The 23,560-nt window shown below is 41.6% G+C and overlaps 6 non-coding genes across 6 annotated transcripts; all 6 read right to left on the bottom strand.

The window, feature by feature from the left end:
• Positions 1–4,197: 4,197 nt before the first annotated feature.
• Positions 4,198–4,270, bottom strand: trnaa-agc (transfer RNA alanine (anticodon AGC)). Its single transcript has one exon. It is a non-coding gene; the product is annotated as a tRNA-Ala (tRNA).
• Positions 4,271–5,703: 1,433 nt separating this feature from the next.
• trnaa-agc (transfer RNA alanine (anticodon AGC)) lies at positions 5,704–5,776 on the bottom strand. The gene has a single exon. It is a non-coding gene; the product is annotated as a tRNA-Ala (tRNA).
• A 1,931-nt stretch (positions 5,777–7,707) lies between these two features.
• On the bottom strand, positions 7,708–7,780 carry trnaa-agc (transfer RNA alanine (anticodon AGC)). Its single transcript has one exon. It is a non-coding gene; the product is annotated as a tRNA-Ala (tRNA).
• Positions 7,781–12,363: 4,583 nt separating this feature from the next.
• On the bottom strand, positions 12,364–12,436 carry trnaa-agc (transfer RNA alanine (anticodon AGC)). Its single transcript has one exon. It is a non-coding gene; the product is annotated as a tRNA-Ala (tRNA).
• Positions 12,437–12,865: 429 nt separating this feature from the next.
• trnaa-cgc (transfer RNA alanine (anticodon CGC)) lies at positions 12,866–12,938 on the bottom strand. Its single transcript has one exon. It is a non-coding gene; the product is annotated as a tRNA-Ala (tRNA).
• Positions 12,939–13,869: 931 nt separating this feature from the next.
• On the bottom strand, positions 13,870–13,942 carry trnaa-ugc (transfer RNA alanine (anticodon UGC)). Its single transcript has one exon. It is a non-coding gene; the product is annotated as a tRNA-Ala (tRNA).
• Positions 13,943–23,560: the final 9,618 nt, after the last annotated feature.

Raw genomic sequence — 23,560 nt, forward strand, 5'->3', positions numbered from 1 at the left:
TTAATATTGAAACTGTTTGTGATCAATATTCATTCAAACATCAATAGTTTTACTAATGAGGTTTCTGCTGAAATACATCTGAACATACTGTACCTTATCTGAAACTAAGAAAAGTAACATTCCTACTATTAACTATACTGTACAACATGAAAGACACACTGCAGACTTCAAGTATTTCCCACATGGATATCCAGCGAATTAAATAATTTAATTTATTATCTGTAAAAACAAAAAACATCGAAAAGGCATGTGATGTTTTAAAATATACGGCTTGTTTACCTCAAGAGCTTCGTAAAAAGACATGAAAACAACAGCGAAACCGTGTACAAATCAGCGCGCGACAGGGGAAACCTAGGGAAACTGGACTGCCCGGAACACCGGATTCGCCATTGACGACACCGGCTGGCTGTAAAGTGCGCGTCAACCGGGCTAGGCTCGAGGAGCATCTCAGCCCCAATAACAGCAGTTTTTTTTTATTCACAGAACCGGCCAGTATAAGAGTAAGTTTCAAATTTAACTCACTCTCTCTTCGCAGCCTCAAAGACAATGATGGCGTGAATGCGCGATGGCGCTGGCGGGTAAGGTTTAAAGTATGGGACATTCCGAACAGGGGGCCGCGCGCTCCTTCTTCGGTTCAGTCTCTGTCAAGAGATGACCTTTAGATGACTATTTTCATGTATTTAAAAAAACTGTGATTTATCTACAACTTCGTGTATAATACGCCCCCCGCACCAAAAAATGGTGTGACCCAGTTCGCTATATAAAAACAGGGATGCACAGCGCAAGCCTTTAATTTCCGTTGGTAATTTAATGTCGGTGTTTTCCCTTTAAGAGCGACTTTTAAAAGTTCTCCACATCATTTTAATTGCTTAATTATCCAAATATGTTGCATGCATTGCAGTGGAAAAACTGCTTTGTTTAAAGAGAAAAAAAAGATGCTTTATTTATATAGCACCTTTCATACATGAAATGCAACTCAAAGTACTTTACAATAAAGTGAAATGAGATTTTTTAAAAATTTTTAAAACAATGAAGTGATTCTGCTTCTCTGCTATGGGTATAACGTATTCCAAAGTATCAATGTTGAAAACAGGACCCTTAGTCAGCATTGATTCAATGGCTCATTTTCAACATAGAAATTGTTGTTGTTGTAAAATGTTGATTTAAAGTTGAAGTTGTAACTTCAACCACAAAACAAACTTTCTGACCATAATTCAATGTTGAATCAATAACGATTGCTATCTGGGAAAGTACCTGGAAAACGGAGATGTAAATAATCATAACAACCATAAGTTCCCGCCTCCTCTGCACGAGCTGACCGATAAATCTAATACACCAAGAGAGGCAAGACTTAAGGCAGAACAGCCAATCATCAGCCGGTGTCATGTTTGAGAGGGAGGGGAGAGGAGAGCTGAAGCGAGCGTAGACACAGAGCGGCCAGAGAAACGGAGGAGCGAATGCGAAGGCATTTGTTCAAAACTGCGGGAAAACTGTAGAAAAAGTGTGGGTGTTGAACCCTCTCACCGGGAAAAGTGTGGGTGTTAAAACACCCACATCCCCCACGGGTGCGACGCCCCTGGTTGCTGATACCAAGGGAAGTTCTTTAATGTGGCTGTGGTGGACAACACCTGCTTTATGGTAGGTGAATTATGTGTTTTCTGGTTAGTTGCCTATGCCCAGCAGCTAAAAGACTGGAGAATGTGAGTATCGATCCCACTACCTCTCACATGCGAAGCGAGCGCTCTACCACTTGAGCTAATTCCCCCAGGAAAGGTGTTTTTGATATGCAATTATTTGAGTCACTTCTTAATGGCTCTTCAAAATTCCTCCTGTACGGTCGCCAGAGAGCTGGTTCGTAATTCTTTTTATGTTTAAAAATCATCAAGTAAAAGGTTACGGGCATTGACAGGTGAAAATAATGAATGTGAAGGTGTTGCCAACATTACACCATTCCAAGTTCCTTAGCATTTATTATGTTAAGCCAATGTCCCAGGATATGCCTACTGCTTTATTCTGAATACCTAGTGGTAGCTTTTCTTGGCGGTTTTCCTTGATGGTAGTACTATTGTGCAAAGCTGAGGGTTGCTGATACCAAGGGAAGTTCTTTAACATGGCTGTGGTGGACAACACCTCCTTGATGGTAGGTGAATTATGTGTTTTCTGGTTAGTTGCCTAGACCCAGCAGCTAAAAGACTGGAGAATGTGGGTATCGATTCCACTACCTCTCACATGCAAAGCAAGCGCTCTACCACTTGAGCTAATTCCCCCAGGAAAGGTGTTCTTGATATGCAATTGTTTGAGTCACTTGTTAATGGCTCTTCAAAATTCCTCCTGTACGGTCGCCAGAGAACTGGTTCTTAATTCTTTTTATGTTTAAAAATCATCAAGTAAAAGGTTATGAGCATTGACAGATAAAAAAAATTAAAGTGAAGGTGTTGCCAACATTACACCATTCCAAGTTCCTTAGCATTTATTATGTTAAGCCAATGTCCCAGGATATGCCTACTGCTTTATTCTGAATACCTAGTGGTAGCTTTTCTTGGCGGTTTTCCTTGATGGTAGTACTATTGTGCAAAGCTGAGGGTTGCTGATACCAAGGGAAGTTCTTTAACATGGCTGTGGTGGACAACACCTCCTTGATGGTAGGTGAATTATGTGTTTTCTGGTTAGTTGCCTAGACCCAGCAGCTAAAAGACTGGAGAATGTGGGTATCGATCCCACTACCTCTCACATGCAAAGCAAGCGCTCTACCACTTGAGCTAATTCCCCCAGGAAAGGTGTTCTTGATATGCAATTGTTTGAGTCACTTGTTAATGGCTCTTCAAAATTCCTCCTGTACGGTCGCCAGAGAACTGGTTCTTAATTCTTTTTATGTTTAAAAATCATCAAGTAAAAGGTTACGAGCATTGACAGATACATAAATGAAGGTATTAACAAAACACTACACCATTCCAAGTTCCTTAGCATTTATTATGTTAAGCCAATGTCCCAGGATATGCCTACTGCTTTATTCTGAATACCTAGTGGTAGCTTTTCTTGGGGGTTTTCCTTGATGGTAGTACCGTTGTGCAAAGCTGAGGGTTGCTGATACCAAGGGAAGTTCTTTAGTGTGGCTGTGGTGGACAACACCTCCTTGATGGTAGGTGAATTATGTGTTTTCTGGTTAGTTGCCTAGACCCAGCAGCTAAAAGACTGGAGAATGTGGGTATCGATCCCACTACCTCTCACATGCAAAGCAAGCGCTCTACCACTTGAGCTAATTCCCCCAGGAAAGGTGTTTTTGATATGCAATTATTTGAGTCACTTCTTAATGGCTCTTCAAAATTCCTCCTGTACGGTCGCCAGAGAGCTGGTTCGTAATTCTTTTTATCTTTAAAAATCATCAAGTAAAAGGTTACGGGCATTGACAGGTGAAAATAATGAATGTGAAGGTGTTGCCAAAATTACACCATTCCAAGTTCCTTAGCATTTATTATGTTAAGCCAATGTCCCAGGATATGCCTACTGCTTTATTCTGAATACCTAGTGGTAGCTTTTCTTGGTGGTTTTCCTTGATGGTAGTACTGTTGTGCAAAGCTGAGGGTTGCTGATACCAAGGGAAGTTCTTTAACATGGCTGTGGTGGACAACACCTCCTTGATGGTAGGTGAATTATGTGTTTTCTGGTTAGTTGCCTAGGCCCAGCAGCTAAAAGACTGGAGAATGTGGGTATCGATCCCACTACCTCTCACATGCAAAGCAAGCGCTCTACCACTTGAGCTAATTCCCCCAGGAAAGGTGTTCTTGATATGCAATTGTTTGAGTCACTTGTTAATGGCTCTTCAAAATTCCTCCTGTACGGTCGCCAGAGAACTGGTTCGTAATTCTTTTTATGTTTAAAAATCATCAAGTAAAAGGTTACGAGCATTGACAGATAAAAAAAATTGAAGTGAAGGTGTTGCCAACATTACACCATTCCAAGTTCCTTAGCATTTATTATGTTAAGCCAATGTCCCAGGATATGCCTACTGCTTTATTCTGAATACCTAGTGGTAGCTTTTCTTGGGGGTTTTCCTTGATGGTAGTACCGTTGTGCAAAGCTGAGGGTTGCTGATACCAAGGGACGTTCTTTAGCGTGGCTGTGGTGGACAACACCTCCTTGATGGTAGGTGAATTATGTGTTTTCTGGTTAGTTGCCTAGACCCAGCAGCTAAAAGACTGGAGAATGTGGGTATCGATCCCACTACCTCTCACATGCTAAGCGAGCGCTCTACCACTTGAGCTAATTCCCCTTGTCAAGGTGTTCTTGATATGCAATTATTTGAGTCACTTATTAATGGCTCTTCAAAATTCCTCCTGTATGGTCGACAGTGAGGAGGTTCGTAATACTTTTTATGTTTAAAAATCATCAAGTAATAGGTTACGGGCATTGACAGGTGAAAATAATGAATGTGAAGGTGTTGCCAAAATTACACCATTCCAAGTTCCTTAGCATTTATTATGTTAAGCCAATGTCCCAGGATATGCCTACTGCTTTATTTTGAATACCTAGTGGTAGCTTTTCTTGGGGGTTTTCCTTGATGGTAGTACCGTTGTGCAAAGCTGAGGGTTGCTGATACCAAGGGAAGTTCTTTAATGTGGCTGTGGTGGACAACACCTGCTTTATGGTAGGTGAATTATGTGTTTTCTGGTTAGTTGCCTATGCCCAGCAGCTAAAAGACTGGAGAATGTGGGTATCGATTCCACTACCTCTCACATGCGAAGCGAGCGCTCTACCACTTGAGCTAATTCCCCCAGTAAAGGTGTTTTTGATATGCAATTATTTGAGTCACTTCTTAATGGCTCTTCAAAATTCCTCCTGTACGGTCGCCAGAGAGCTGGTTCGTAATTCTTTTTATGTTTAAAAATCATCAAGTAAAAGGTTACGGGCATTGACAGGTGAAAATAATGAATGTGAAGGTGTTGCCAAAATTACACCATTCCAAGTTCCTTAGCATTTATTATGTTAAGCCAATGTCCCAGGATATGCCTACTGCTTTATTCTGAATACCTAGTGGTAGCTTTTCTTGGTGGTTTTCCTTGATGGTAGTACTGTTGTGCAAAGCTGAGGGTTGCTGATACCAAGGGAAGTTCTTTAACATGGCTGTGGTGGACAACACCTCCTTGATGGTAGGTGAATTATGTGTTTTCTGGTTAGTTGCCTAGGCCCAGCAGCTAAAAGACTGGAGAATGTGGGTATTGATCCCACTACCTCTCACATGCAAAGCAAGCGCTCTACCACTTGAGCTAATTCCCCCAGGAAAGGTGTTCTTGATATGCAATTGTTTGAGTCACTTGTTAATGGCTCTTCAAAATTCCTCCTGTACGGTCGCCAGAGAACTGGTTCGTAATTCTTTTTATGTTTAAAAATCATCAAGTAAAAGGTTACGAGCATTGACAGATAAAAAAAATTGAAGTGAAGGTGTTGCCAACATTACACCATTCCAAGTTCCTTAGCATTTATTATGTTAAGCCAATGTCCCAGGATATGCCTACTGCTTTATTCTGAATACCTAGTGGTAGCTTTTCTTGGGGGTTTTCCTTGATGGTAGTACCGTTGTGCAAAGCTGAGGGTTGCTGATACCAAGGGACGTTCTTTAGCGTGGCTGTGGTGGACAACACCTCCTTGATGGTAGGTGAATTATGTGTTTTCTGGTTAGTTGCCTAGACCCAGCAGCTAAAAGACTGGAGAATGTGGGTATCGATCCCACTACCTCTCACATGCTAAGCGAGCGCTCTACCACTTGAGCTAATTCCCCTTGTCAAGGTGTTCTTGATATGCAATTATTTGAGTCACTTATTAATGGCTCTTCAAAATTCCTCCTGTATGGTCGACAGTGAGGTGGTTCGTAATACTTTTTATGTTTAAAAATCATCAAGTAATAGGTTACGGGCATTGACAGGTGAAAATAATGAATGTGAAGGTGTTGCCAAAATTACACCATTCCAAGTTCCTTAGCATTTATTATGTTAAGCCAATGTCCCAGGATATGCCTACTGCTTTATTTTGAATACCTAGTGGTAGCTTTTCTTGGGGGTTTTCCTTGATGGTAGTACCGTTGTGCAAAGCTGAGGGTTGCTGATACCAAGGGAAGTTCTTTAATGTGGCTGTGGTGGACAACACCTGCTTTATGGTAGGTGAATTATGTGTTTTCTGGTTAGTTGCCTATGCCCAGCAGCTAAAAGACTGGAGAATGTGGGTATCGATTCCACTACCTCTCACATGCGAAGCGAGCGCTCTACCACTTGAGCTAATTCCCCCAGTAAAGGTGTTTTTGATATGCAATTATTTGAGTCACTTCTTAATGGCTCTTCAAAATTCCTCCTGTACGGTCGCCAGAGAGCTGGTTCGTAATTCTTTTTATGTTTAAAAATCATCAAGTAAAAGGTTACGGGCATTGACAGGTGAAAATAATGAATGTGAAGGTGTTGCCAAAATTACACCATTCCAAGTTCCTTAGCATTTATTATGTTAAGCCAATGTCCCAGGATATGCCTACTGCTTTATTCTGAATACCTAGTGGTAGCTTTTCTTGGTGGTTTTCCTTGATGGTAGTACTGTTGTGCAAAGCTGAGGGTTGCTGATACCAAGGGAAGTTCTTTAACATGGCTGTGGTGGACAACACCTCCTTGATGGTAGGTGAATTATGTGTTTTCTGGTTAGTTGCCTAGGCCCAGCAGCTAAAAGACTGGAGAATGTGGGTATTGATCCCACTACCTCTCACATGCAAAGCAAGCGCTCTACCACTTGAGCTAATTCCCCCAGGAAAGGTGTTCTTGATATGCAATTGTTTGAGTCACTTGTTAATGGCTCTTCAAAATTCCTCCTGTACGGTCGCCAGAGAACTGGTTCGTAATTCTTTTTATGTTTAAAAATCATCAAGTAAAAGGTTACGAGCATTGACAGATAAAAAAAATTGAAGTGAAGGTGTTGCCAACATTACACCATTCCAAGTTCCTTAGCATTTATTATGTTAAGCCAATGTCCCAGGATATGCCTACTGCTTTATTCTGAATACCTAGTGGTAGCTTTTCTTGGGGGTTTTCCTTGATGGTAGTACCGTTGTGCAAAGCTGAGGGTTGCTGATACCAAGGGACGTTCTTTAGCGTGGCTGTGGTGGACAACACCTCCTTGATGGTAGGTGAATTATGTGTTTTCTGGTTAGTTGCCTAGACCCAGCAGCTAAAAGACTGGAGAATGTGGGTATTGATCCTACTACCTCTCACATGCAAAGCAAGCGCTCTACCACTTGAGCTAATTCCCCCAGGAAAGGTGTTCTTGATATGCAATTATTTGAGTCACTTGTTAATGGCTCTTCAAAATTCCTTCTGTACGGTCGCCAGAGAGCTGGTTCGTAATTCTTTTTATGTTTAAAAATCATCAAGTAAAAGGTTACGAGCATTGACAGATACATAAATGAAGGTATTAACAAAACACTACACCATTCCAAGTTCCTTTGCATTTATTATGTTAAGCCAATGTCCCAGGATATACCTACTGCTTTACTTTGAATACCTAGTGGTAGCTTTTCTTGAGTTTTTTTTCTTGAGAGTAGTATCGTTGTGCAAAGCTGAGGGTTGCTGATTCCAAGGGAAGTTCTTTAACATGGCTGTGGTGGACAACACCTGCTTTATGGAAGGTGAATTATGTGTTTTCTGGTTAGTTGCCTATGCCCAGCAGCTAAAAGACTGGAGAATGTGGGTATCGATCCCACTACCTCTCACATGCTAAGCGAGCGCTCTACCACTTGAGCTAATTCCCCTTGTCAGGGTGTTCTTGATATGCAATTATTTGAGTCACTTATTAATGGCTCTTCCAAATTCCTCCTGTATGGTCGACAGTGAGGTGGTTCGTAATACTTTTTATGTTTAAAAATCATCAAGTAAATGGTTACGAGCATTGACAGATAAAAAAAGTTAAAGTGAAGGTGTTGCCAACATTACACCATTCCAAGTTCCTTAGCATTTATTATGTTAAGCCAATGTCCCAGGATATGCCTACTGCTTTATTCTGAATACCTAGTGGTAGCTTTTCTTGGGGATTTTCCTTGATGGTAGTACCGTTGTGCAAAGCTGAGGGTTGCTGATACCAAGGGAAGTTCTTTAGTGTGGCTGTGGTGGACAACACCTCCCTGATGGTAGGTGAATTATGTGTTTTCTGGTTAGTTGCCTAGACCCAGCAGCTAAAAGACTGGAGAATGTGGGTATTGATCCCACTACCTCTCACACGCAAAGCAAGCGCTCTACCACTTGAGCTAATTCCCCCAGGAAAGGTGTTTTTGATATGCAATTATTTGAGTCACTTATTAATGGCTCTTCAAAATTCCTCCTGTACGGTCGCCAGAGAGCTGGTTCGTAATTCTTTTTATGTTTAAAAATCATCAAGTAATAGGTTACGGGCATTGACAGGTGAAAATAATGAATGTGAAGGTGTTGCCAAAATTACACCATTCCAAGTTCCTTAGCATTTATTATGTTAAGCCAATGTCCCAGGATATGCCTACTGCTTTATTCTGAATACCTAGTGGTAGCTTTTCTTGGGGGTTTTCCTTGATGGTAGTACCGTTGTGCAAAGCTGAGGGTTGCTGACAGGGGCGTAGCAAGCTTTTCAAAAGTGTGGGGGATGAATTACTTCAGCTGTTTTAATTGATTTAATATTGAAACTGTTTGTGATCAATATTCATTCAAACATCAATAGTTTTACTAATGAGGTTTCTGCTGAAATACATCTGAACATACTGTACCTTATCTGAAACTAAGAAAAGTAACATTCCTACTATTAACTATACTGTACAACATGAAAGACACACTGCAGACTTCAAGTATTTCCCACATGGATATCCAGCGAATTAAATAATTTAATTTATTATCTGTAAAAACAAAAAACATCGAAAAGGCATGTGATGTTTTAAAATATACGGCTTGTTTACCTCAAGAGCTTCGTAAAAAGACATGAAAACAACAGCGAAACCGTGTACAAATCAGCGCGCGACAGGGGAAACCTAGGGAAACTGGACTGCCCGGAACACCGGATTCGCCATTGACGACACCGGCTGGCTGTAAAGTGCGCGTCAACCGGGCTAGGCTCGAGGAGCATCTCAGCCCCAATAACAGCAGTTTTTTTTTATTCACAGAACCGGCCAGTATAAGAGTAAGTTTCAAATTTAACTCACTCTCTCTTCGCAGCCTCAAAGACAATGATGGCGTGAATGCGCGATGGCGCTGGCGGGTAAGGTTTAAAGTATGGGACATTCCGAACAGGGGGCCGCGCGCTCCTTCTTCGGTTCAGTCTCTGTCAAGAGATGACCTTTAGATGACTATTTTCATGTATTTAAAAAAACTGTGATTTATCTACAACTTCGTGTATAATACGCCCCCCGCACCAAAAAATGGTGTGACCCAGTTCGCTATATAAAAACAGGGATGCACAGCGCAAGCCTTTAATTTCCGTTGGTAATTTAATGTCGGTGTTTTCCCTTTAAGAGCGACTTTTAAAAGTTCTCCACATCATTTTAATTGCTTAATTATCCAAATATGTTGCATGCATTGCAGTGGAAAAACTGCTTTGTTTAAAGAGAAAAAAAAGATGCTTTATTTATATAGCACCTTTCATACATGAAATGCAACTCAAAGTACTTTACAATAAAGTGAAATGAGATTTTTTAAAAATTTTTAAAACAATGAAGTGATTCTGCTTCTCTGCTATGGGTATAACGTATTCCAAAGTATCAATGTTGAAAACAGGACCCTTAGTCAGCATTGATTCAATGGCTCATTTTCAACATAGAAATTGTTGTTGTTGTAAAATGTTGATTTAAAGTTGAAGTTGTAACTTCAACCACAAAACAAACTTTCTGACCATAATTCAATGTTGAATCAATAACGATTGCTATCTGGGAAAGTACCTGGAAAACGGAGATGTAAATAATCATAACAACCATAAGTTCCCGCCTCCTCTGCACGAGCTGACCGATAAATCTAATACACCAAGAGAGGCAAGACTTAAGGCAGAACAGCCAATCATCAGCCGGTGTCATGTTTGAGAGGGAGGGGAGAGGAGAGCTGAAGCGAGCGTAGACACAGAGCGGCCAGAGAAACGGAGGAGCGAATGCGAAGGCATTTGTTCAAAACTGCGGGAAAACTGTAGAAAAAGTGTGGGTGTTGAACCCTCTCACCGGGAAAAGTGTGGGTGTTAAAACACCCACATCCCCCACGGGTGCGACGCCCCTGGTTGCTGATACCAAGGGAAGTTCTTTAATGTGGCTGTGGTGGACAACACCTGCTTTATGGTAGGTGAATTATGTGTTTTCTGGTTAGTTGCCTATGCCCAGCAGCTAAAAGACTGGAGAATGTGAGTATCGATCCCACTACCTCTCACATGCGAAGCGAGCGCTCTACCACTTGAGCTAATTCCCCCAGGAAAGGTGTTTTTGATATGCAATTATTTGAGTCACTTCTTAATGGCTCTTCAAAATTCCTCCTGTACGGTCGCCAGAGAGCTGGTTCGTAATTCTTTTTATGTTTAAAAATCATCAAGTAAAAGGTTACGGGCATTGACAGGTGAAAATAATGAATGTGAAGGTGTTGCCAACATTACACCATTCCAAGTTCCTTAGCATTTATTATGTTAAGCCAATGTCCCAGGATATGCCTACTGCTTTATTCTGAATACCTAGTGGTAGCTTTTCTTGGCGGTTTTCCTTGATGGTAGTACTATTGTGCAAAGCTGAGGGTTGCTGATACCAAGGGAAGTTCTTTAACATGGCTGTGGTGGACAACACCTCCTTGATGGTAGGTGAATTATGTGTTTTCTGGTTAGTTGCCTAGACCCAGCAGCTAAAAGACTGGAGAATGTGGGTATCGATTCCACTACCTCTCACATGCAAAGCAAGCGCTCTACCACTTGAGCTAATTCCCCCAGGAAAGGTGTTCTTGATATGCAATTGTTTGAGTCACTTGTTAATGGCTCTTCAAAATTCCTCCTGTACGGTCGCCAGAGAACTGGTTCTTAATTCTTTTTATGTTTAAAAATCATCAAGTAAAAGGTTATGAGCATTGACAGATAAAAAAAATTAAAGTGAAGGTGTTGCCAACATTACACCATTCCAAGTTCCTTAGCATTTATTATGTTAAGCCAATGTCCCAGGATATGCCTACTGCTTTATTCTGAATACCTAGTGGTAGCTTTTCTTGGCGGTTTTCCTTGATGGTAGTACTATTGTGCAAAGCTGAGGGTTGCTGATACCAAGGGAAGTTCTTTAACATGGCTGTGGTGGACAACACCTCCTTGATGGTAGGTGAATTATGTGTTTTCTGGTTAGTTGCCTAGACCCAGCAGCTAAAAGACTGGAGAATGTGGGTATCGATCCCACTACCTCTCACATGCAAAGCAAGCGCTCTACCACTTGAGCTAATTCCCCCAGGAAAGGTGTTCTTGATATGCAATTGTTTGAGTCACTTGTTAATGGCTCTTCAAAATTCCTCCTGTACGGTCGCCAGAGAACTGGTTCTTAATTCTTTTTATGTTTAAAAATCATCAAGTAAAAGGTTACGAGCATTGACAGATACATAAATGAAGGTATTAACAAAACACTACACCATTCCAAGTTCCTTTGCATTTATTATGTTAAGCCAATGTCCCAGGATATGCCTACTGCTTTATTCTGAATACCTAGTGGTAGCTTTTCTTGGGGGTTTTCCTTGATGGTAGTACCGTTGTGCAAAGCTGAGGGTTGCTGATACCAAGGGAAGTTCTTTAGTGTGGCTGTGGTGGACAACACCTCCTTGATGGTAGGTGAATTATGTCTTTTCTGGTTAGTTGCCTAGACCCAGCAGCTAAAAGACTGGAGAATGTGGGTATCGATCCCACTACCTCTCACATGCAAAGCAAGCGCTCTACCACTTGAGCTAATTCCCCCAGGAAAGGTGTTTTTGATATGCAATTATTTGAGTCACTTATTAATGGCTCTTCAAAATTCCTCCTGTACGGTCACCAGAGAGCTGGTTCGTAATTCTTTTTATGTTTAAAAATCATCAAGTAATAGGTTACGGGCATTGACAGGTGAAAATAATGAATGTGAAGGTGTTGCCAAAATTACACCATTCCAAGTTCCTTAGCATTTATTATGTTAAGCCAATGTCCCAGGATATGCCTACTGCTTTATTCTGAATACCTAGTGGTAGCTTTTCTTGGGGGTTTTCCTTGATGGTAGTACCGTTGTGCAAAGCTGAGGGTTGCTGATACCAAGGGACGTTCTTTAGCGTGGCTGTGGTGGACAACACCTCCTTGATGGTAGGTGAATTATGTGTTTTCTGGTTAGTTGCCTAGACCCAGCAGCTAAAAGACTGGAGAATGTGGGTATCGATCCCACTACCTCTCACATGCTAAGCGAGCGCTCTACCACTTGAGCTAATTCCCCTTGTCAAGGTGTTCTTGATATGCAATTATTTGAGTCACTTATTAATGGCTCTTCAAAATTCCTCCTGTATGGTCGACAGTGAGGTGGTTCGTAATACTTTTTATGTTTAAAAATCATCAAGTAATAGGTTACGGGCATTGACAGGTGAAAATAATGAATGTGAAGGTGTTGCCAAAATTACACCATTCCAAGTTCCTTAGCATTTATTATGTTAAGCCAATGTCCCAGGATATGCCTACTGCTTTATTCTGAATACCTAGTGGTAGCTTTTCTTGGGGGTTTTCCTTGATGGTAGTACCGTTGTGCAAAGCTGAGGGTTGCTGATACCAAGGGAAGTTCTTTAATGTGGCTGTGGTGGACAACACCTGCTTTATGGTAGGTGAATTATGTGTTTTCTGGTTAGTTGCCTATGCCCAGCAGCTAAAAGACTGAAGAATGTGGGTATCGATCCCACTACCTCTCACATGCGAAGCGAGCGCTCTACCACTTGAGCTAATTCCCCCAGGAAAGGTGTTTTTGATATGCAATTATTTGAGTCACTTCTTAATGGCTCTTCAAAATTCCTCCTGTACGGTCGCCAGAGAGCTGGTTCGTAATTCATTTTATGTTTAAAAATCATCAAGTAAAAGGTTACGGGCATTGACAGGTGAAAATAATGAATGTGAAGGTGTTGCCAACATTACACCATTCCAAGTTCCTTAGCATTTATTATGTTAAGCCAATGTCCCAGGATATGCCTACTGCTTTATTCTGAATACCTAGTGGTAGCTTTTCTTGGTGGTTTTCCTTGATGGTAGTACTGTTGTGCAAAGCTGAGGGTTGCTGATACCAAGGGAAGTTCTTTAACATGGCTGTGGTGGACAACACCTCCTTGATGGTAGGTGAATTATGTGTTTTCTGGTTAGTTGCCTAGGCCCAGCAGCTAAAAGACTGGAGAATGTGGGTATCGATCCCACTACCTCTCACATGCAAAGCAAGCACTCTACCACTTGAGCTAATTCCCCCAGAAAAGGTGTTCTTGATATGCAATTATTTGAGTCACTTATTAATGGCTCTTCAAAATTCCTCCTGTACGGTCACCAGAGAGCTGGTTCGTAATTCTTTTTATGTTTAAAAATCATCAAGTAATAGGTTACGGGCATTGACAGGTGAAAATAATGAATGTGAAGGTGTTGCCAAAATTACACCATTCCAAGTTCCTTAGCATTTATTATGTTAAGCCAATGTCCCAGGATATGCCTACTGCTTTATTCTGAATACCTAGTGGTAGCTTTTCTTGGCGGTTTTCCTTGATGGTAGTACCGTTGTGCAAAGCTGAGGGTTGCTGATACCAAGGGACGTTCTTTAGCGTGGCTGTGGTGGACAACACCTCCTTGATGGTAGGTGAATTATGTGTTTTCTGGTTAGTTGCCTAGACCCAGCAGCTAAAAGACTGGAGAATGTGGGTATCGATCCCACTACCTCTTACATGCAAAGCAAGCGCTCTACCACTTGAGCTAATTCCCCCAGGCAAGGTGTTTGTGATATGCAGCTATTTGAGTCACTTGTTAATGGCTCTTCAAAATTCCTCCTGTACGGTCGCCAGAGAGCTGGTTCGTAATTCTTTTTATGTTTAAAAATCATCAAGTAAAAGGTTACGAGCATTGACAGATAAAAAAAATTAAAGTGAAGGTGTTGCCAACATTACACCATTCCAAGTTCCTTAGCATTTATTATGTTAAGCCAATGTCCCAGGATATGCCTACTGCTTTATTCTGAATACCTAGTGGTAGCTTTTCTTGGCGGTTTTCCTTGATGGTAGTACCGTTGTGCAATGCTGAGGGTTGCTGATACCAAGGGACGTTCTTTAGCGTGGCTGTGGTGGACAACACCTCCTTAATGGTAGGTGAATTATGTGTTTTCTGGTTAGTTGCCTAGACCCAGCAGCTAAAAGACTGGAGAATGTGGGTATCGATCCCACTACCTCTCACATGCAAAGCAAGCGCTCTACCACTTGAGCTAATTCCCCCAGGAAAGGTGTTCTTGATATGCAATTATTTGAGTCACTTGTTAATGGCTCTTCAAAATTCTTCCTGTACGGTCGCCAGAGAGCTGGTTCGTAATTCTTTTTATATTTAAAAATCATCAAGTAAAAGGTTACGGGCATTGACAGGTGAAAATAATGAATGTGAAGGTGTTGCCAAAATTACACCATTCCAAGTTCCTTAGCATTTATTATGTTAAGCCAATGTCCCAGGATATGCCTACTGCTTTATTCTGAATACCTAGTGGTAGCTTTTCTTGGGGGTTTTCCTTGATGGTAGTACCGTTGTGCAAAGCTGAGGGTTGCTGATACCAAGGGACGTTCTTTAGCGTGGCTGTGGTGGACAACACCTCCTTGATGGTAGGTGAATTATGTGTTTTCTGGTTAGTTGCCTAGACCCAGCAGCTAAAAGACTGGAGAATGTGGGTATCGATCCCACTACCTCTCACATGCAAAGCAAGCGCTCTACCACTTGAGCTAATTCCCCCAGGAAAGGTGTTCTTGATATGTAGCTATTTGAGTCACTTGTTAATGGCTCTTCAAAATTCCTCCTGTACGGTCGCCAGAGAGCTGGTTCGTAATTCTTTTTATGTTTAAAAATCATCAAGTAAAAGGTTACGAGCATTGACAGATAAAAAAAATTAAAGTGAAGGTGTTGCCAACATTACACCATTCCAAGTTCCTTAGCATTTATTATGTTAAGCCAATGTCCCAGGATATGCCTACTGCTTTATTCTGAATACCTAGTGGTAGCTTTTCTTGGCGGTTTTCCTTGATGGTAGTACCGTTGTGCAATGCTGAGGGTTGCTGATACCAAGGGACGTTCTTTAGCGTGGCTGTGGTGGACAACACCTCCTTAATGGTAGGTGAATTATGTGTTTTCTGGTTAGTTGCCTAGACCCAGCAGCTAAAAGACTGGAGAATGTGGGTATCGATCCCACTACCTCTCACATGCAAAGCAAGCGCTCTACCACTTGAGCTAATTCCCCCAGGAAAGGTGTTCTTGATATGCAATTATTTGAGTCACTTGTTAATGGCTCTTCAAAATTCTTCCTGTACGGTCGCCAGAGAGCTGGTTCGTAATTCTTTTTATGTTTAAAAATCATCAAGTAAAAGGTTACGAGCATTGACAGATACATAAATGAAGGTATTAACAAAACACTACACCATTCCAAGTTCCTTTGCATTTATTATGTTAAGCCAATGTCCCAGGATATACCTACTGCTTTACTTTGAATACCTAGTGGTAGCTTTTCTTGGGTTTTTTTTCTTGAGAGTAGTATCGTTGTGCAAAGCTGAGGGTTGCTGATACCAAGGGAAGTTCTTTAATGTGGCTGTGGTGGACAACACCTGCTTTATGGTAGGTGAATTATGTGTTTTCTGGTTAGTTGCCTATGCCCAGCAGCTAAAAGACTGGAGAATGTGGGTATCGATCCCACTTCCTCTCACATGCAAAGCAAGCTCTCTACCACTTGAGCTAATTCCCCCTGGAAAGGTGTTCTTGATATGCAATTGTTTGAGTCACTTGTTAATGGCTCTTCAAAATTCCTCCTGTACGGTCGCCAGAGAACTGGTTCGTAATTCTTTTTATGTTTAAAAATCATCAAGTAAAAGATTACGAGCATTGACAGATAAAAAAAATTAAAGTGAAGGTGTTGCCAACATTACACCATTCCAAGTTCCTTAGCATTTATTATGTTAAGCCAATGTCCCAGGATATGCCTACTGCTTTATTCTGAATACCTAGTGGTAGCTTTTCTTGGTGGTTTTCCTTGATGGTAGTACCGTTGTGCAAAGCTGAGGGTTGCTGATACCAAGGGACGTTCTTTAGCGTGGCTGTGGTGGACAACACCTCCTTGATGGTAGGTGAATTATGTGTTTTCTGGTTAGTTGCCTAGACCCAGCAGCTAACAGACTGGAGAATGTGGGTATCGATCCCACTACCTCTCACATGCATAGCAAGCGCTCTACCACTTGAGCTAATTCCCCCAGGAAAGGTGTTCTTGATATGCAATTATTTGAGTCACTTGTTAATGGCTCTTCAAAATTCCTTCTGTACGGTCGCCAGAGAGCGGGTTCGTAATTCTTTTTATGTTTAAAAATCATCAAGTAAAAGGTTACGAGCATTGACAGGTGAAAATAATGAATGTGAAGGTGTTGCCAACATTACACCATTCCAAGTTCCTTAGCATTTATTATGTTAAGCCAATGTCCCAGTATATGCCTACTGCTTTATTATGAATACCTAGTGGTAGCTTTTCTTGGGGGTTTTCCTTGATGGTAGTACCGTTGTGCAAAGCTGAGGGTTGCTGATACCAAGGGACGTTCTTTAGCGTGGCTGTGGTGGACAACACCTCCTTGATGGTAGGTGAATTATGTGTTTTCTGGTTAGTTGCCTAGACCCAGCAGCTAAAAGACTGGAGAATGTGGGTATCAATCCCACTACCTCTCACATGCAAAGCAAGCGCTCTACCACTTGAGCTAATTCCCCCAGGAAAGGTGTTCTTGATATGCAATTGTTTGAGTCACTTGTTAATGGCTCTTCAAAGTTCCTCCTGTACGGTCGCCAGAGAACTGGTTCGTAATTCTTTTTATGTTTAAAAATCATCAAGTAAAAGGTTACGAGCATTGACAGATAAAAAAAATTAAAGTGAAGGTGTTGCCAACATTACACCATTCCAAGTTCCTTAGCATTTATTATGTTAAGCCAATGTCCCAGGATATGCCTACTGCTTTATTCTGAATACCTAGTGGTAGCTTTTCTTGGCGGTTTTCCTTGATGGTAGTACCGTTGTGCAATGCTGAGGGTTGCTGATACCAAGGGACGTTCTTTAGCGTGGCTGTGGTGGACAACACCTCCTTAATGGTAGGTGAATTATGTGTTTTCTGGTTAGTTGCCTAGACCCAGCAGCTAAAAGACTGGAGAATGTGGGTATCGATCCCACTACCTCTCACATGCAAAGCAAGCGCTCTACCACTTGAGCTAATTCCCCCAGGAAAGGTGTTCTTGATATGCAATTATTTGAGTCACTTGTTAATGGCTCTTCAAAATTCCTCCTGTACGGTCGCCAGAGAGCTGGTTCGTAATTCTTTTTATATTTAAAAATCATCAAGTAAAAGGTTACGAGCATTGACAGATACATAAATGAAGGTATTAACAAAACACTACACCATTCCAAGTTCCTTAGCATTTATTATGTTAAGCCAATGTCCCAGGATATGCCTACTGCTTTATTCTGAATACCTAGTGGTAGCTTTTCTTGGGGGTTTTCCTTGATGGTAGTACCGTTGTGCAAAGCTGAGGGTTGCTGATACCAAGGGAAGTTCTTTAGTGTGGCTGTGGTGGACAACACCTCCTTGATGGTAGGTGAATTATGTGTTTTCTGGTTAGTTGCCTAGACCCAGCAGCTAAAAGACTGGAGAATGTGGGTATCGATCCCACTACCTCTCACATGCAAAGCAAGCACTCTACCACTTGAGCTAATTCCGCCAGGAAGGGTGTTTTTGAAATGCAATTATTTGAGTCACTTATTAATGGCTCTTCAAAATTCCTCCTGTACGGTCGCCAGAGAGCTGGTTCGTAATTCTTTTTATGTTTAAAAATCATCAAGTAATAGGTTACAGGCATTGACAGGTGAAAATAATGAATGTGAAGGTGTTGCCAAAATTACACCATTCCAAGTTCCTTAGCATTTATTATGTTAAGCCAATGTCCCAGGATATGCCTACTGCTTTATTCTGAATACCTAGTGGTAGCTTTTCTTGGGGGTTTTCCTTGATGGTAGTACCGTTGTGCAAAGCTGAGGGTTGCTGATACCAAGGGACGTTCTTTAGCGTGGCTGTGGTGGACAACACCTCCTTGATGGTAGGTGAATTATGTGTTTTCTGGTTAGTTGCCTAGACCCAGCAGCTAAAAGACTGGAGAATGTGGGTATCGATCCCACTACCTTTTACATGCAAAGCAAGCGCTCTACCACTTGAGCTAATTCCCCCAGGTAAGGTGTTTGTGATATGCAGCTATTTGAGTCACTTGTTAATGGCTCTTCAAAATTCCTCCTGTACGGTCGCCAGAGAGCTGGTTCGTAATTCTTTTTATGTTTAAAAATCATCAAGTAAATGGTTACGAGCATTGACAGATACATAAATGAAGGTATTAACAAAACACTACACCATTCCAAGTTCCTTTGCATTTATTATGTTAAGCCAATGTCCCAGGATATACCTACTGCTTTACTTTGAATACCTAGTGGTAGCTTTTCTTGGGTTTTTTTTCTTGAGAGTAGTATCGTTGTGCAAAGCTGAGGGTTGCTGATACCAAGGGAAGTTCTTTAATGTGGCTGTGGTGGACAACACCTGCTTTATGGTAGGTGAATTATGTGTTTTCTGGTTAGTTGCCTATGGCCAGCAGCTAAAAGACTGGAGAATGTGGGTATCGATCCCACTACCTCTCACATGCAAAGCAAGCGCTCTACCACTTGAGCTAATTCCCCCAGGAAAGGTGTTCTTGATATGCAATTGTTTGAGTCACTTGTTAATGGCTCTTCAAAATTCCTCCTGTACGGTCGCCAGAGAACTGGTTCGTAATTCTTTTTATGTTTAAAAATCATCAAGTAAAAGGTTACGAGCATTGACAGATACATAAATGAAGGTATTAACAAAACACTACACCATTCCAAGTTCCTTAGCATTTATTATGTTAAGCCAATGTCCCAGGATATGCCTACTGCTTTATTCTGAATACCTAGTGGTAGCTTTTCTTGGCGGTTTTCCTTGATGGTAGTACCGTTGTGCAAAGCTGAGGGTTGCTGATACCAAGGGACGTTCTTTAGCGTGGCTGTGGTGGACAACACCTCCTTGATGGTAGGTGAATTATGTGTTTTCTGGTTAGTTGCCTAGACCCTGCAGCTAAAAGACTGGAGAATGTGGGTATCGATCCCACTACCTCTCACATGCAAAGCAAGCGCTCTACCACTTGAGCTAATTCCCCCAGGAAAAGTGTTCTTGATATGCAATTATTTGAGTCACTTGTTAATGGCTCTTCAAAATTCCTTCTGTACGGTCGCCAGAGAGCGGGTTCGTAATTCTTTTTATGTTTAAAAATCATCAAGTAAAAGGTTACGAGCATTGACAGGTGAAAATAATGAATGTGAAGGTGTTGCCAACATTACACCATTCCAAGTTCCTTAGCATTTATTATGTTAAGCCAATGTCCCAGTATATGCCTACTGCTTTATTATGAATACCTAGTGGTAGCTTTTCTTGGGGGTTTTCCTTGATGGTAGTACCGTTGTGCAAAGCTGAGGGTTGCTGATACCAAGGGACGTTCTTTAGCGTGGCTGTGGTGGACAACACCTCCTTGATGGTAGGTGAATTATGTGTTTTCTGGTTAGTTGCCTATGCTCAGCAGCTAAAAGACTGGAGAATGTGGGTATCAATCCCACTACCTCTCACATGCAAAGCAAGTGCTCTACCACTTGAGCTAATTCCCCCAGGAAAGGTGTTCTTGATATGCAATTGTTTGAGTCACTTGTTAATGGCTCTTCAAAATTCCTCCTGTACGGTCGCCAGAGAACTGGTTCGTAATTCTTTTTATGTTTAAAAATCATCAAGTAAAAGGTTACGAGCATTGACAGATAAAAAAAATTAAAGTGAAGGTGTTGCCAACATTACACCATTCCAAGTTCCTTAGCATTTATTATGTTAAGCCAATGTCCCAGGATATGCCTACTGCTTTATTCTGAATACCTAGTGGTAGCTTTTCTTGGCGGTTTTCCTTGATGGTAGTACCGTTGTGCAAAGCTGAGGGTTGCTGATACCAAGGGACGTTCTTTAGCGTGGCTGTGGTGGACAACACCTCCTTGATGGTAGGTGAATTATGTGTTTTCTGGTTAGTTGCCTAGACCCTGCAGTTAAAAGACTGGAGAATGTGGGTATCGATCCCACTACCTCTCACATGCAAAGCAAGCGCTCTACCACTTGAGCTAATTCCCCCAGGAAAGGTGTTCTTGATATGCAATTATTTGAGTCACTTGTTAATGGCTCTTCAAAATTCCTTCTGTACGGTCGCCAGAGAGTGGGTTCGTAATTCTTTTTATGTTTAAAAATCATCAAGTAAAAGGTTACGAGCATTGACAGATACATAAATGAAGGTATTAACAAAACACTACACCATTCCAAGTTCCTTTGCATTTATTATGTTAAGCCAATGTCCCAGGATATGCCTACTGCTTTATTCTGAATACCTAGTGGTAGCTTTTCTTGGGGGTTTTCCTTGATGGTAGTACCGTTGTGCAAAGCTGAGGGTTGCTGATACCAAGGGAAGTTCTTTAGTGTGGCTGTGGTGGACAACACCTCCTTGATGGTAGGTGAATTATGTGTTTTCTGGTTAGTTGCCTAGACCCAGCAGCTAAAAGACTGGAGAATGTGGGTATTGATCCCACTACCTCTCACATGCAAAGCAAGCGCTCTACCACTTGAGCTAATTCCCCCAGGAAGGGTGTTTTTGAAATGCAATTATTTGAGTCACTTATTAATGGCTCTTCAAAATTCCTCCTGTACGGTCGCCAGAGAGCTGGTTCGTAATTCTTTTTATGTTTAAAAATCATCAAGTAATAGGTTACGGGCATTGACAGGTGAAAATAATGAATGTGAAGGTGTTGCCAAAATTACACCATTCCAAGTTCCTTAGCATTTATTATGTTAAGCCAATGTCCCAGGATATGCCTACTGCTTTATTCTGAATACCTAGTGGTAGCTTTTCTTGGGGGTTTTCCTTGATGGTAGTACCGTTGTGCAAAGCTGAGGGTTGCTGATACCAAGGGAAGTTCTTTAATGTGGCTGTGGTGGACAACACCTGCCTTATGGTAGGTGAATTATGTGTTTTCTGGTTAGTTGCCTATGCCCAGCAGCTAGTAGACTGGAGAATGTGGGTATCGATCCCACTACCGCTCACATGCGAAGCGAGCGCTCTACCACTTGAGCTAATTCCCCCAGGAAATGTGCTTTTGATATGCAATTATTTGAGTCACTTGTTAATGGCTCTTCAAAATTCCTCCTGTACGGTCGCCAGAGAGCTGGTTCGTAATTCTTTTTATGTTTAAAAATCATCAAGTAAAAGGTTATGAGCATTGACAGATAAAAAAAATTGAAGTGAAGGTGTTGCCAACATTACACCATTCCAAGTTCCTTAGCATTTATTATGTTAAGCCAATGTCCCAGGATATGCCTACTGCTTTATTCTGAATACCTAGTGGTAGCTTTTCTTGGGGGTTTTCCTTGATGGTAGTATCGTTGTGCAAAGCTGAGGGTTGCTGATACCAAGGGAAGTTCTTTAATGTGGCTGTGGTGGACAACACCTGCTTTATGGTAGGTGAATTATGTGTTTTCTGGTTAGTTGCCTATGCCCAGCAGCTAAATGACTGGAGAATGCGGGTATCGATCCCACTACCTCTCACATGCTAAGCGAGTGCTCTACCACTTGAGCTAATTCCCCCAGGAAGGGTGTTTTTGATATGCAATTATTTGAGTCACTTATTAATGGCTCTTCAAAATTCCTCCTGTACGGTCGCCAGAGAGCTGGTTCGTAATTTTTTTTATGTTTAAAAATCATCAAGTAATAGGTTACGGGCATTGACAGGTGAAAATAATGAATGTGAAGGTGTTGCCAAAATTACACCATTCCAAGTTCCTTAGCATTTATTATGTTAAGCCAATGTCCCAGGATATGCCTACTGCTTTATTCTGAATACCTAGTGGTAGCTTTTCTTGGGGGTTTTCCTTGATGGTAGTACCGTTGTGCAAAGCTGAGGGTTGCTGATACCAAGGGACGTTCTTTAGCGTGGCTGTGGTGGACAACACCTCCTTGATGGTAGGTGAATTATGTGTTTTCTGGTTAGTTGCCTAGACTCAGCAGCTAAAAGACTGGAGAATGTGGGTATCGATCCCACTACCTCTCACATGCAAAGCAAGCGCTCTACCACTTGAGCTAATTCCCCCAGGAAAGGTGTTCTTGATATGCAATTATTTGAGTCACTTGTTAATGGCTCTTCAAAATTCCTCCTGTACGGTCGCCAGAGAGCTGGTTCGTAATTCTTTTTATGTTTAAAAATCATCAAGTAAAAGGTTACGAGCATTGACAGATACATAAATGAAGGTATTAACAAAACACTACACCATTCCAAGTTCCTTAGCATTTATTATGTTAAGCCAATGTCCCAGGATATGCCTACTGCTTTATTCTGAATACCTAGTGGTAGCTTTTCTTGGGGGTTTTCCTTGATGGTAGTACCGTTGTGCAAAGCTGAGGGTTGCTGATACCAAGGGAAGTTCTTTAGTGTGGCTGTGGTGGACAACACCTCCTTGATGGTAGGTGAATTATGTGTTTTCTGGTTAGTTGCCTAGACCCAGCAGCTAAAAGACTGGAGAACGTGGGTATCGATCCCACTACCTCTCACATGCAAAGCAAGCGCTCTACCACTTGAGCTAATTCCCCCAGGAAGGGTGTTTTTGATATGCAATTATTTGAGTCACTTATTAATGGCTCTTCAAAATTCCTCCTGTACGGTCGCCAGAGAGCTGGTTCGTAATTCTTTTTATGTTTAAAAATCATCAAGTAATAGGTTACGGGCATTGACAGGTGAAAATAATGAATGTGAAGGTGTTGCCAAAATTACACCATTCCAAGTTCCTTAGAATTTATTATGTTAAGCCAATGTCTCAGGATATGCCTACTGCTTTATTCTGAATACCTAGTGGTAGCTTTTCTTGGGGGTTTTCCTTGATGGTAGTACTGTTGTGCAAAGCTGAGGGTTGCTGATACCAAGGGACGTTCTTTAGCGTGGCTGTGGTGGACAACACCTCCTTGATGGTAGGTGAATTATGTGTTTTCTGGTTAGTTGCCTAGACCCAGCAGCTAAAAGACTGGAGAATGTGGGTATCGATCCCACTACCTCTCACATGCAAAGCAAGCGCTCTACCACTTGAGCTAATTCCCCCAGGAAAGGTGTTCTTGATATGCAATTATTTGAGTCACTTGTTAATGGCTCTTCAAAATTCCTCCTGTACGGTCGCCAGAGAGCTGGTTCGTAATTCTTTTTATGTTT

This window comes from Paramormyrops kingsleyae, chromosome 2, assembly GCF_048594095.1.
Source record: "Paramormyrops kingsleyae isolate MSU_618 chromosome 2, PKINGS_0.4, whole genome shotgun sequence".
NCBI lineage: Eukaryota > Metazoa > Chordata > Actinopteri > Osteoglossiformes > Mormyridae > Paramormyrops > Paramormyrops kingsleyae.